We start from the raw sequence: 14,321 nt of genomic DNA, 5'->3' as shown, positions 1-14,321 counted from the left end.
TGGTGGCGGGTTACAAATCACTTTAGGATTGAGTGGAATGAAATGTTATTATCATTCCTGCATGAGTGAAGGGCAGCAGAGCATACCTAGTCCGTCCTGATGGAGGGGTGGGTGGGTGAGGAATAGCTTTTATTGGACTGCATAGAAGTGATTGAGAACATCACCCTAACCCAGTGGTCCCCAAACATTTCACACTGTGCCCTCTTAGCCATGGCTGTCGCCCCTCAGAAGCTGGGAGTGGGTCAGTTGCTTGCAGGGGAGAGGGGTGCAGACAGGGGTAAGGGGGTCGAGGCTGAGCAGGGAGTCAGAGGCCCAGGCTGAGGGTGGGGTTGGGGAAGAGCTGGGGCAGAGTGGGGCTGAGTGCTGCTCCCTCCATGGGGGCTGGCTCAGGCTCTGAGGTGCCCCCATGAATGTTCCTCTGTGTCCCCCTAGGAGTCATGCCCCACATTTTGGGAACCACTGAACCCTACTCGCTAAGCAGGGGCTAGTGATGCCAAAGCCCAGGGAAAGGGAGAACAAGTGCAGGGCCCTCAGCACTGGAGCCATGTGAAGGGGCTGCAGGAGAGGGGCAATGGCTGGTGGCACAGGGAGTTAAGGGCAAAGGGGGCACAGGAGGGGGCAGGAGTTAGGGGTGAAGGAGGTGCAAGGGTTGGGAGTGCAGGAGCTAGCGGTAAAGGGGGAGTGGGGATCATCCAGGGGCAATGGGGAAGTGCCAAAGTACAAGCTTTGCCCAGGGCACCATTTTCCCTAATGCTGGTCTGAGCAAACAATTGGAAATGACCCTTCAGTGAGACCAGAACCATAGTGTAGAAAAGCCCCTTTGTTAAGTGGTGGTGACTGAGGGCTTAGGGAGATGGGTTAGAAAACAACAGCCACTTGTCTGTGGAGGTTTGATTCTTGCCTGTTAGGCAAGGCTGGTGTGTGGTGTCTCCATGGCTGTACTTCCAGTGTCTGATCTGCCACAGGGAGCCAAGTCTAGACATACTCAGAGGCTCTATGCCAGGGTTTCTCAAACTTCCTTTCACTGCAACCCCCTTCTGCCAAAAAAAAACTTACTACATGGCCCTGGAAAGATGCACCAGGCCCCTCCACACTGGGCAGAGGCAGGGGAGACAAAGCCTGAGCCCTGCCCCAGTTGGGGGAGGGCAAAACCAGAGCTTGAAGGATTCAGCCCTGGGTGGTGGGGCTCAGACGTTTGGCTTCAGCCCCAGGCCCCAACAAGTCTAATGCCAGCCCTGGCGACCCCATTAAAACAGAGTCACGTCCCACTTTGGGGTCCTGACCCACAGCTTGAGAACCACTGCTCTATGCTGTGGGGAGAGAGTTTTCCTGTGGGTGTAGTTAAGCCACTTTGCAAGAGGTGGCAGCTATGTCAGTGGGAGAAGCTATATCGGTGGGTGCGCAAGGTGTGGTGTTTGCCACATTTAAGAAGTTTAATCAAACCCCATTTTTAAAACCACCTGTGGTCTGGGAATGGCAAAGGACCTCAATGAAGCAGGGTTTGTCCTTCAAAGTCCTGGAGATCACGATTCCCTACTCAGGTCATTGTGGGGGTATAGCTCAGTGGTAGAGTGCTTGACTGCAGCTCAAGTGATCCTCAAGTGGTCAGATTAGATGCTCTAATCGTCTCTTCTGGCCATAAAGTTGACTAATTTCTGAAAAACTGAGTGTAGCATTGGGAGCAGCGTCTGATGTTTTCCTGTCTAGCCGGCTTGCTGCCTAGAACGAACGCTCCTTGAGTGGGGTGATCCACAGGGAGTAGCTCAAACCTCCAAAGTGCCTGGCCAGGGGCAGGACATTAGCACAGCAAGGGAGGGGTGTGGCAGTGACATCACAAAGGCTTTTGCAGGACCTAAGACTATTGGTCAAAGGTGCTGGGGAGGTGGTGACCTCACAGAGAGATGCTGACATCAGCCAGGCAGGACAGGGGCGAGGGGCCAGGGAAACCTCAGAGACCCCTGTGGCTTTGCTTCAGCAAGTCTCCTTCTCCAGGTCTCTCTTTGAGGACTGAGAGAGTATTCGGGTTCAGGTACGTGAGTGCCAGGAGGAACCTCTTTCGAGTTTTCTCCTTCCCTTTTAGTGATTTTACTAGAAAACAGCCATCCCTGTTTAGAAGGTAAGAGCCTCCTCGAGGTTTGAAACCTGTTCGGTCTGATCCATCAGGTGACAGTTGAATTCTAGGCATGGAAAACACGAGCTTAAGGAGGAAGAATTTTATTTCACACTTGGGATTTTGTCCCATAGAATCACTGGGGTCATTAGGGTTTGTCCATTTTGTTTCACCTTTTCCTCCATCCATCCCTCCCTCCTTTCTCTTCGTCTCTTGCTTTTTTTGTCCTTTCTCCTGTTCCCCTCCCAACAGCAGGAGCTGTGTGTGTGTGTGTGTGTGTTGCGGGGGAGTGCTCTGCAGCTCCCACTCTGGGAGGTCCACCCAAAAATGTGGGGCTGAAATAGTGCTCGGGCAGTGATCCCCACCGGTGACCTGGGCCATCCTTTGGGTTCCCTGGTGAGAACCCTCAGCCTCCCGTCCTGTGTCTCTACCCTGATTGGCTGAGCAGGGGGTAAGTGACAGGGAGGAGACTCAGGTCCTTGTTGTTCTCCTTTAAGACCAAGTAAATAAGTCCGAACCAGTCACATGTTTGATGAATTTTGCTGCTTCGCTGCATTAATGGTCTCTGAGCAGTTCATGATTCTCTCTAACATTGCAGTTCTCCTCAAATACTTGCTGAATAATTATTGTGATCTGTTGTTGGTCTGGAGCTCATCTGAGAGCACTTTATTCAGGTCATTCAATGTCTGAAATTCAAGATCTGATGGTTAGTTTGAAAATCAGGGCTCTTGCGTCCTACTCCCAACTCTGCCCCTGACTGGCTGTGTGACCTAAGACAAGTCAATTCTCCTTTCTCAGCCTTAGCTTCTCCCTCTTTCAAGTAGGGAAATAATGATCCGCTCCTACCTAGCTCAAGGTGGGTGGAGGCAGGACCAGCTCTAGGTTTTTTTGCCTCCCCAAGCAAAAAAAAATTTGTCTGCCCCCCCCCCCATCCCCTTGCTGCCCGAGCCCTGGGCTCTCCCCTCCCTACACCTGCACCCCCTGCCTCCCCAGCTCTGGACCTCCCACCACTCACACCCCCCTGCTGCCCCAGCCCTGGGCTCTCCCCCACACACACCCTGTGCTGCCCCAGCTCTCGACTCTCCTCTTCCCCCCTACCAGTGCTCCTCCGCCCACACACCCCCTGCTGCCCCAGCCCTGGGCTCCTCCCCCCACCTGCACCCTCCTTCCACCCCAGCCCTGGGTCACTGGTAACTTGCTCCCAGTTTAATAGAATAGAAAAAAGAGAGGATTGAATGTGTAACAGGGAGTTTGGTAAATCTTGGTTATTTTAGTTTTGCAGCAGGCTCCTGTCCACCTCCAGTAGAGTTTTCAGTCCCAATGGCAACTTACTTACCAAATGTAATACAGACTAGTCCATGCCTCCCAAGTGGATGTGGTTCTTGTTCTTCTGCACATTGTAGCCCATGGAGGCCAAGGACCTGCAAATGTCTCTTCATGTGCCTTTGTTTAGTTGATGAAAAGAAACCTAGACACTTAGAGGATTGGAACTGATTTCATCGGAGGGACATGTTTGCTAGGTTTTTATGCATTTGCACAGGAAAATGTTGAGGTTTTCCATTCATTTCAGGCATCCCTAGTCAGTGGAGCTCCTGAAAATAATGGAAATGGATATGCAGTTGTTTTTGTTCAAGAAGCAGGCTTTTAAGGGAGCACTTGGATTTGAATAAAGGACCACTTGATCTGCAGTCAAACACTCTACCACTGAGCTATACCCCCTGACAATTACATTGGCAAGTCAGTGATCTTAAGGATCTTGAAACCTGAGCGTGGCGTTTGTTTCTTCCACAGCAGTATCGCTGTCTGTGCATCCCGGAGCTATGGGGTGAGTGGGGAAGGCCCACAACTAGCTTGTCAGTATCAGGGGCGGCTCTAGAAATCAGGCTGCCCCAAGCAGCGCGGTGCGCTGCGCCGCCCTTCCCCGGTCCCGCGGCGGGTCCCCTTTTCCCGCGGCTCTGGTTGAACTCCCGCAGGCATGCCTGCGGCAGGTCCACCGGAGCCCGGGACGAGCGGACCTGCCGCAGGCATGACTGCGGCGGGTGCCGTGGTCCCGCGGCTCCGGTGGACCTGCCGCAGGCATGCCTGCGGGAGCTCAACCGGAGCCGCGGGAAGAGGGGACCCGCCGCAGTAATGCCTGCGGCAGGTCCACCGGAGCCAAATGCCGCCCCCCCAGGAAAGGGCCGCCCCACGCGCCTGCTTGGCGCGCTGGGGTCTAGAGCTGCCCCTGGTCAGTATCAACAAAGGAGCAGCCGACATCAGGACGAACGAGACGTGCTGGTGGCCCATCAGGAAGAATCCACTCTCCCAGAGACTTCTCAGTGAGGGCAGGGTACACAATGGGGGCTACCTACCCGCCACGTCCCATCAAGGGTCTTTCTAGTCCCACTTCAGTGTTACCCAATTTCTAATCAGGCTTTGGCCCAGATTCCCTCCCTGAGCGGCACCAGCACATACCTGGGCCCCCTGCTAGTGTTAAATCTGCCTTGAGCTGGGACCCAGCTTGGCAAAGAGCCTGCAGCCCCCTCTGTGCTGGAGGAGTGAGAGCAGCCCTGGCGCTGGGCAGGGCAGCCCTGAGGGAATGAACCCAATGTGCCCGTGAGGCCCTGATCCAGAACCTCTGCCAGGCAGCTTGTGCTGCTCGGGCGTCTCTAGTCTCCAGCGAGGATTCAAAGCTTCTCTGCTCCAGGGGAACCCCTGGGGGAGGGAGGCAGGGCTCCTGCAGGATAAATCTTCCTGCTGTCAGAGCCCCAGTCCCCTCCTCATGGGCACAGGGCGCTGCACACATCACCCACCACATGAACACACCCCTTTGTGAGGAGAATCAGCTCTGGAATATTGGGGTCAAACCCTTCCCACCTCCTCCCTGCAAACCTTCTCCTGGCTTCAGTGAGGGAATGGGGGTGTGAGGGGCTAGTGCGGTAACAGCAGCAGCGTGGCCGTGGGGCTCGGCCGGTGGCTGGGGCCAGTCGCCTGAGCATGAACCCAGCCAACCCCAGGAGATGGACCCGGGTCACCAGCCCAACCCACCACGCGGCTGCTGCCGCTGCCCCGTTAGTGCGCGAGCTCCCACAGACCACGCTGGGGAGAGCCCCCAGCTGCAGGGGAGACACCCCTGAGTGCCTGGCAGGGCCCAGCTCCTGGCTGACCTGCACTGCTGGGGGTCAGGTGTCAGGGTGACGGGGGCGTTGGCTCTGGGGTGGGACTGTCACTTCCCCCCCTGCCAAGACAACAGGATCACAGCAAACGAAACCAGCTCGGCCGGCAGGGGAAGAGTTCAGTCCAGGGCCTGGTGCATTCTGGGAGCAGGGACGGTGCAGAGAAAGGGCAGATAGGAGGCAGCTCTGAACACTCCGCGCAGAACTGCCTGTCCTGTCCTGCAGCCCCTGTTACAGGGGGCTTTTCGCCATAGTTTTAATCAGGCCAATAAATTGAAACAAACCCCTGTTAAATCATTGCTGAGCCCGAGTCCTTCACCCACATTCCTTAGGGCATTGGGTGTTTCATGTCCTGCCTCAATTTCACACAGAGACACAATTTCCTTTGCACAGATCCGTGAACAGCAAAACCTCCCTGTGTCTCTGGTCTGAGCCAGGGCATTCGATTCCAGTGAACCCTTCTCTCCTGCAATGCGATGGTCAGACAGAGGGGACGTAGCACCTGCATCCCTGCCAGGGAGATATTGCCTCGGCTCTTTCTTTCTGCTGCTGTTGTTAGTCCATGAAACATCAAGGGTGGAATGCAAGGCTCAGTTCATGCACCAGTCCTCAGTGCCCCAGAGAAATCCTGCCCCCTGCTATTGGAACGATGTGCTGGAGATTTGAATAGGAAAGGGACTGTCTGAATTGTCAGAGTGGGGAATGAACAACAGTCTACAGCAATGTCATTAACACAAACACACTCTCATCCTGCTCCAGCTGGAAGGGAAATGGGCAGGAATTCTCGCTGTTCAGCCAAGGACACTCTTACACTAATGAAGCCATGAGTGTGCTGGGGAAGCTGGTCTGAGCAAACCTTCCCCTAGAATTGTTCTTGGACATTTGACTTCCTCTGCAGCATGGGGCACGGGGTCACTTGCTGGAGGATTCCCTGCACCTTGAGGCCTTTAAGCCACGATTTGAGGCCTTCAATAACTCAGACATAGGTTAGGGGTTTGTTACAGGAGTGGGTGAGTGAGATTCTGTGGCCTGCATTGTGCAGGAGGTCAGACTAGATTATCATAATGGTCCCATCTGACCTTAAGTCTATGAATCTATTCCCAAATTTGGAAAATTGTGCAGGTCAGAATGTGAATAGTGACCCCATCTCCTTCCTGCACCTGCTCTACATTGCTCCACAGCAGCTTCTCCACCTGCAGAGTCACCCCAGCATTGCAGTGCAGCCACCCAGGGTTCAGCAGGGGCCCCTGGCAAGGACAGTGGGTGCAGCTAACAGCCGGGTGTGCCAGCTGTAAAAAAGCAACACTCCCCCCAGAAGTACAGAGACTGAATTCCCCAACATCAACATCATGACCCCCTGTAGAAAGCCACACGTGTCAGTTGTATTTTCACAGGGAGATGCAAAAATCAAGTGACACCAATTTTTAAGTTGAGTAAATAAAGTTGAGGAGATAGTTATTAACCTCCCCAAAATACACTAAAGATCCCTCAACATAACACCTGAAGGTGAAATATGAACAGAGACAAACCTTGTCAGCAAAGGCTCATTTCCCAAACGATCCTCAAAATGTTACTAATTCCCACCCCTCCTCCACAGGAGCTCTGTGCAGTGTAACTGTTCTGCAGGCAGCTTCCCATTAAATGCTGTGTGGGACATTCCCAGGCCTGGAAATGTACAGACAACAGAATTTGAAGAGCAAACCTGGCTCCCCGCACCAGGCGGGATTTGAGTGTTTTGTCCCTGTCACTTAGTCTTTGTCAATAGTACAGACACCCTGGGCAGGACTCCAGACTCTGGTTGAGGGATCCTGGCACAGGGGCTGGTGGGGGAGAAAGGATTGTAGATTCTGACCTGTGCTCTGGAGAGGAGGTAATAAGTGAAGGGGACATTTTTTACTCCTCCCCTCCTCAGGGCTGGAATTCTACATTCCACAAGGCCAAATGAGGGGGTGAAGCCACTTGGTTAATGAAAACCAGTGCTCCAGGTGAGGCTTGGAACTCACAACCTCAGCATAGCTCCTCAGCCCTGCCCTCTAAGTACTGTGTGCTAACCAATTGTGCCACTGGAGCACCTGTTAACTGCTCTCTTTCCAGTTCCCTAGGTTGCTAAAGGCGAGGAATGACCCCAAAACATTCTCAGTGGAGCTGAGAGCAGGTAGCGACAAGTGTTGTACTTGTTGGGGTGGATTCTTCTTAAGGGTTCCAGGCACCATTTGACCCTTTTGTTCTTCCCTGTGTAATAACAGAGCTGGTTAAGACTCAATGGAGCGTCCTGCTGCAGACCAACAGATCTGAAATCACTGAGAACCAGCTCTAAGCATTAGTCCTGCTTTGGGACAGGGTCTCTCATGCAAGAAACTGCCCAGTCTGCGCTAGCAGTGAGGCTCCCTCACGAACAGCTGAAATCAGGGAGAGCTGTGTGAAGTGCAGGGACCCAGGGGTGCCTGAACAGGGGGGAACAACACCCCAGGGCTTTTAAAAATGGGAGGGCTCTGCCTTGCCACTTTGTAATGACCGTAAGGGCGAGTGAGTGGGGGAGGGGACGGAGACCAGTGAGCAGGAGGAGGGGTCTTGGGGGATGAGGCAGCGTAGGAGCCTCTTGTGGGAAATATCTCCTGCCCCACTGCCAAAAGGAGCCCCTTGAGTGGGAATGGTCAGAGGCCCCACTTGGGGGCTGGCCCTGCTTTCCTACCTGCTTTTCAACAGCTGCTAAAACATCCCGAGCAGAGAAGCAGCAGGCCAAAATGCTTTTAAGCAGCTACCAAAGTAGCTCAGTTGGGAGAGTGTTAAACTGAAGATTTAAAGGTCCTTGGTTCAACCCCAGGCTTTAGCAAGTCCTTTGGCAGCTTGTTCTCTGGAAGCACAGCAGTGCCTGCATCCAAGGTGAGCAGGGCTGGTCTAGAGCAAAGCAATTTTGGGGGCCCTTTCTATTAAAAAAGTTGCAATACTGTATTCTCATGGGGCCCATGAGAGCTGTCTTTCTGAACATGGTGGCCCTCAGGAATGGTGCCAGAGGGCTGCTGGGCAGTGGCAGGCATTGGGGATGAAAACTCCTCTGTGCAGTTGAGCAAGGGCAGTGCCAGGGAAGGGGCATCTGTGAAGGTGGAAGGGATTTGGGGGCCCAGGAGGAGGCGCTTGCTGTTCAGTGCCTGGGAGCAGCTGGACTTGGCCATGGTGGGTGTTCAGGAAATGCACATTAACAACTCTAGGGTAGCTCAGTAGGCAGAGGGTGATTGGAGGAAGGGCCTCCTGGCCAGGGAAGAATGATGGGGTTGGAGTCTTGTTCTTCACATTCGCGGTGCGAGTACAGAAGGTGGTGGAGCTTAGACCAGGGAGGGCATTACTGGTGGGCTTTGTGCTCTGTGGCATTGATTACTGCTATATTAGTGTGTATGGTCCCCAGTTAAGGCATGAGAGGGAAGATCAAAGGCTCCCTTCCTCTGGACTGCATGATGTTTGTTGTTGGGGGGGATTTTAATTGTGTCAGCCGGCCTGAGCACTGCGTTTTCCCAACCTTCAGAGGAAACATTTTTACAATGAGCACTACCTGGCACAAGTCTGTAGTCAGCTTAGAGGAGCTCACTCCAGCCACAGAGGGGGTTCACCTTTCTGCGGGGACAGACCAGGAGTCGCACTGACCGGATTTCTGCTTAGCTTTTGTGTCTTTAGCATGTTGCTTCTCAGATTCTTTCTTGGCCCGACTTGTTAGACTTTGACAATTAACAGGCCAGAGTTTGTGCACCTTCCTATTATCCTCACTAGGATCTGATTTCCAAATTTTGAGGAATGACTTTTTGCCTCTAATGGCCTCCATTACTCTGACGTTTACCTAGAGTGGCTTTCTGCTGGTCGTCCTATTGTCGTTTCTGATTTAGGGCAAACGTTTCATCCGAGCCTCTAATTGCGGTGGTTTTAAACGCTCTGCATGCTGCTTGCTGGCACCTAACACTTGTGACAGCAGCTCCTTTTAATTCCCATCTAACCATCTGTACTTATGCCGATAGGTCGACTTTAGGTCTTTAACTTTGAGCGGTAGCTGAGAAGATGTTAAATCGGGCAGAAACCCATTCGACAAACCTCTTCATTTCCTTGTTATTTCCTGACTTCTTCATTCATCGCCTTTTCCTTATTTCCTGGGTGAGGCGGCGGCCTGCCAGGGAGTTTCCCAGCACCTCTGGCTGCCTGGGCTGAAGGCAAGAGGCAGGCCTGGGCGTGGCGAGGGCCTCCTGTCCTGGAATGAGGCTGCACTGCTTCCTGGTCCCCTTTTCCCACCCACACTGGCAGGCGGCTGCTGCGGGAGAACACGAGGGAGGTTCTCGGGGCGCTAGGCAGCGCTGTGTGTGTGGCTGTCAGGGGAAAGAGCCGAGGTTCCCGACTCGACCTGCCATTGACTCGCGTGGCTCTGCGCGCTGTCAGCCGGGGCGGGGCGGGCCAGGCTGCGGACATGGCTCAGGCTTCGGCAGCATGGCCGCGCTTTCCTGACGAGGCATGAGGCAGGCCAAGGGCTTTGCACAGCATACAGGGAAGTGGGAGGGAGACATCTTCGAGCCGGCCTGTCTCCTCCGCTTCTCCCTTGCTCCTTGGGCGGAGGCGGGAAGGGAGCGAAACGTTCCCGGCTGAAGGTTTTGTGCTCAGCCTTGAGGATTAAGCACGAGCCTCTGGCACGGCTGCTGGGATATGGGCTTTTGCAGCGCGGCCCCGACACTCTTGTAGGCAGCAGGTGAATCCACTGTGTCCAAGAGGGAGCCTTCAACGTGGCAAAAGGGGAACATCACAGCTCCCAGCAGACCTTGAGGAGCCCACGAGGAGCCTTCAGTGGCATCCCTGGGGGAGCATAACCCCCCCTCCTTTCCATTAACAGCTGAACTCATTGACCCATGATACCACAGAGACACCTACCAGCAGTTGTTTGCCAGGGCCGCTGCCCAGCACCCTGCAGCGCTTCCTGCCAGTGCCAGAGCTCACCAGGCGCTAGCCTGGAGCTAGGGCCGCTAGGCGCTGCTGAAGAAAAGCCAGCAGACGGACACAGTGGAAGCGTCCTGTGCCCAGAACACAGAGGTTGATTAATCAAAACCCTCTTCTGCCAGCACCGCGTCTCCTTCTTCTTACACTGGGCCTGCAAGCGAGGGGGCGGCTGGCACAGCACCAAGAGTCTAACCTGTGAGGCAGGAAGCGGCTGACGCCCGCAGCCTGCTGGGGAGCTCCCAGAAGCTTTAAGTGACAGAGACTCCTCAATGCCCTTAGTAACAAGGGTTTGGGGGTCACCGAGGCCAGTAAGGGGGTCACTATGTCGGCCTTATAGCCCTGGGTGTCAGGTCACTGTGCAGCTTTGGTCTAGAGGCTCTGATCCCAACAACCAACCAGCAGCCCACAGCCTCCCCCTGGTTCCTCTTTACAGGCTGACCTTACCCCTCTTCCAGCCCCAGATTCACCCCCTAATCATCCTACTGCTGCTCAGAGCCACAGCCGTGGAGGTGCTGAAGGAGGGAGGGGTGACTCTAGGGTGGGGTTCTTCTCTAAAGATGGCTGGCAGAAAGGTGGTGCTCAGCTCTGTCAGCCACCTGCCCAGTAGCCTCGCTGGCAGGGGATGCAGACATTTCTGTAAGGCACATAAAGGGGCTATTCAGTGTTGAAGCAAATGCGAGGAATGTGCATTTATGAGAGGAAATTTCCATCTCTTCAGCAGCTGTACATCAGGGCTCCAGTGGCCTAATGGATAAGGCATTTGGCTTCCGAAGCTAGAGATTGTGGGTTCAAGTCCCATCTGGGGTGAAGAGCTGCTTCCTGTATGTTGCAAGGAAAGGGCCTTATTTTCAACCAGGAAGCTGGGAGATGTTTCTTTGTTTGAGCACAAAGTCCTGGATCTTGGGAACAATCACCAAGGATATTAGAAGGCTCAGTCTGGTGACCTAATGGATGCAACCACACACCCCCATCCCAGGGCAGTCCCATCTGAGAGCCAGGATCCATGGAGCAACATTCCCCTCCTGCCTTGACAGGTGGGCTAGTGCAGATGATGGTGGAGGGCAGGAGGTTGCAGTAGAGCTGCCTGGGCTGTATCTGCGCCAAGGATAAATGGAGGGGGTCATGCAGCCTGTGCCTGACACTCCACAGTGCTACATTCACTCCAGGAACAAGTCAAATCCTGCACCAAGGGTGGTGAATTCCCATGTGAGCACATAGTGCCCCTGTGCACCACACATGCTGCACACACATCAACTGCACCAACAGAGACACAAACTGAACACTGAGGAGACAGCTGGTTTGTTTCCAGGTTGCTTTTATTTCCAAAAGTACTGAGGTGTGATCTCTCTTCTTTTTCCATAGGCAGAAACGCAATGGAGGAGAATCTCACATCCCTGAGCTGCCAGGTGACAGTGGCAGGAAGAAAATGCACTGCAATGAAATTTAAAAAACACTCATAAATAATTTAACAATGAGAAGTAATTAAATAAAAAAAAATCCAATGGACACACATGCTGGTGGCTTGTTCCCACCCCAGAGAGCGAGGGGCAGGGAGTGTGTGAAAGGCAGGTAGTTAAGTCTGAGGGAGCATATTCATATTTCATACAAGTTAAACAAATTATAGCAGACAGCTACAAAATAATCCATTTGGTAACATCAATACAGAATATATAAATCTACAAGCAGTACAGCCATACACAGGGTGTCCACTTAATACCAGAGTTCCCACGGCCAAATAGCTGGAAGTGCCTTCACAGTCACTGCTAAACGAAACAACATTGTGCAGAACCAAGAGCAGCCCTGCTGTGCTGTTAGGAAGGCCTGCAGGAGACCCAGCAAATCAATCTATGATTCTGTGATTCTGCTTAGTAGTTACCAAGTGTGATCAATGGAAGCGGGAGGGGAGGGTTGCTCCCTTTTTTGGACACCCAGCCAGCCAGTAGCTATAAAATCCCTCGGAGGCCTGGTCTACACTATGACTTTAGGTCGAATTTAGCAGCGTTACCTCGATTTAACCCTGGACCCATCCACACGACAAAGCCCTTTTTTTCAAATTAAAGGGCTCTTTAAATCGATTTCTTTACTCCACCTCCGACGAGGGGATTAGCACTGAACTCAGCCTCGTCTGGTCGAATTTAGGGTAGTGTGTACACAATTTGAAGGTATTGGCCTCCGGAGCTATCCCAGAGTGCTCCATTGTGACCGCTCTGGACAGCACTCTCAACTCAGATGCACTGGCCAGGTAGACAGGAAAAGGCCTGCAAACTTCTTAATTTCGTTTCCTGTTTGGCCAGCATGGTGTGCTGATCAGCACAGGTGACCATGCTGAGCTCATCAGCATGATGTGCACATTGCCGGGGCACATTGCCCGGCCCATACTTTGTGAGAAGTCTATGACCATGTCTATGTCCTCATCACTCTTGTCACCGCACTGCTGTCGCCTCCTTGCCTGGTTTTGCTTTTGCAGCTTCCGGTTCTGCGCTGAGAAAAGGTGTGAAACAATTGTCTGCCATTGCTCTGATGGAGGGAGGGGCGACTGACGGCATGGCTTACAGGGAATTAAAATCAACAAAAGGGGTGGCTTTGCATCAAGAAGAAACACAAACAACTGTCACACAGAATGGCCCCCCTCAAGGATTGAACTCAAAACCCTGGGTTTAGCAGGCCATTGATTTCACAAAACAAATCAGGTCAATTTTTTGTTTTGATCCATCTAGCTTGTACAGCTTAGGCTGGTAGCAAACGGGGCAGTACAACTGCTAGCCATCGTCCTCTCCTGGCTGCTTGGCAGAAGATGGGAATGACTTGTCTGCGTCACTCCCTTGTCTGCCCAGGCGCCCCAACTGATCTCACTGAGATCAGCTAAAAGAGCACCTAGGAGTACAATGACAATGGCTACCAATCATAATGCACCTTCTGCTGCCAAAAGACAATGAGCTGCTGCTGTGTAGCAATGCAGTCCCATGTCTGCCAGAACCCAGGAGACGTACGGTGTGACGGTGAGCTGAGCGGGCTCCATGCTTGCCGTGGTATGGCAGCTGCTCAGGTAACCCAGGAAAAAAGGTGTGAAATGATTGTCTGCTGCTGCTTTCACGGAGGGAGGGAGGGAGGGAGAGGAGGGTCTGATGACACCATAAATCCTAAGGACGGCCCTGGCTGGAATCAATTAGGAGCAGGGCGCTGAGGGGGAGGAGGAGGGTGGCGTGGTGAGGACAGGGATGGGGGGTTGGAGCGCTGAGGACGCGGGGGGGGGGGCGAAGGGAAAGGCCGGGCAGAGCAGACAGGGTGGGGGAGGGGACGCTGGGGGCGGGGCTGGCGGGAGGGTCACAGCGGGGGGGGACACTGTTGGGGGAGGTTGGGGTGGGGCTGAGGGGCCCCGCGGCCCCAGGCTGCCGCTTGTGGGGCTGCTCCCAGGCAGCTCAGCCCCACCCCCCCCCGCTGCTGCCCCCCAGGCCCAGCTGGGGGGGGGTGAAGCCCTTTCACTCCGCGCTGCCTCTGCCCTGGGCCCCCCCCCGGCCCGGATCCCACGCGGGATTCGAATCCCAACGGCCGCAGCGCGCGCCCGGGGGGGGAGGGGGCAGCGAAGCCTCAGGTCGAGGGAACCGGGGCCTCCCCCCACGCGCCGAGTCTCTGTCCCGCGCTCTCTCCGCCAATCAGGGAGCGGGGAGGGGCGCGGCGAAGTGACGAGTAACGGCCCCTCCTCCAATAGAGGCCGAGTGTGTGTGAGAGAGAGAGAGAACTACGCTTCCCAGAGTGCACCGGGAGGGGGCGTGTTGTCTGAGTAACCGGCCGTCACTTCTGCTCTGAGACGAGCCAGGAACTACAACTCCCAGCCTGCCCCGGGGCGCCTCCGTCCTCTCCAGCCCGGGTAAGGGCGGGTCCCTGGGTCAACCTGACACCTCCCCCCTCCAGCGCAACTCCTCATCCCCGCCCCGCCCCCAGAGAGCCCCGGCCGCGCCTGCTTCTCCCTTGGCCTCGTCTCTCCCCACTCCGGGGGGCGGAGGCTGTTTGATGGAGCCATATGGAAATATGGGGGAGGGGCAGGGCTGGGAGCCAGGACTCCTGGGTTCTCCCCCAGCTCTGGGAGGGGA

The 14,321-nt window shown here is 54.5% G+C and overlaps 1 long non-coding RNA gene across 1 annotated transcript; it reads left to right on the top strand.

Annotated features, from left to right (window-relative positions):
• Positions 1–11,011: 11,011 nt before the first annotated feature.
• On the top strand, positions 11,012–11,736 carry LOC123360518. The gene is made up of 2 exons (XR_006576028.1): positions 11,012–11,264; positions 11,597–11,736. It is a non-coding gene; the product is annotated as an uncharacterized LOC123360518 (long non-coding RNA).
• Positions 11,737–14,321: the final 2,585 nt, after the last annotated feature.

Source organism: Mauremys mutica, unplaced genomic scaffold (assembly GCF_020497125.1).
Source record: "Mauremys mutica isolate MM-2020 ecotype Southern unplaced genomic scaffold, ASM2049712v1 Super-Scaffold_100270, whole genome shotgun sequence".
Classification (NCBI taxonomy): Eukaryota; Metazoa; Chordata; order Testudines; family Geoemydidae; genus Mauremys; species Mauremys mutica.
This window is presented reverse-complemented; position numbering and strand designations above follow the sequence as displayed.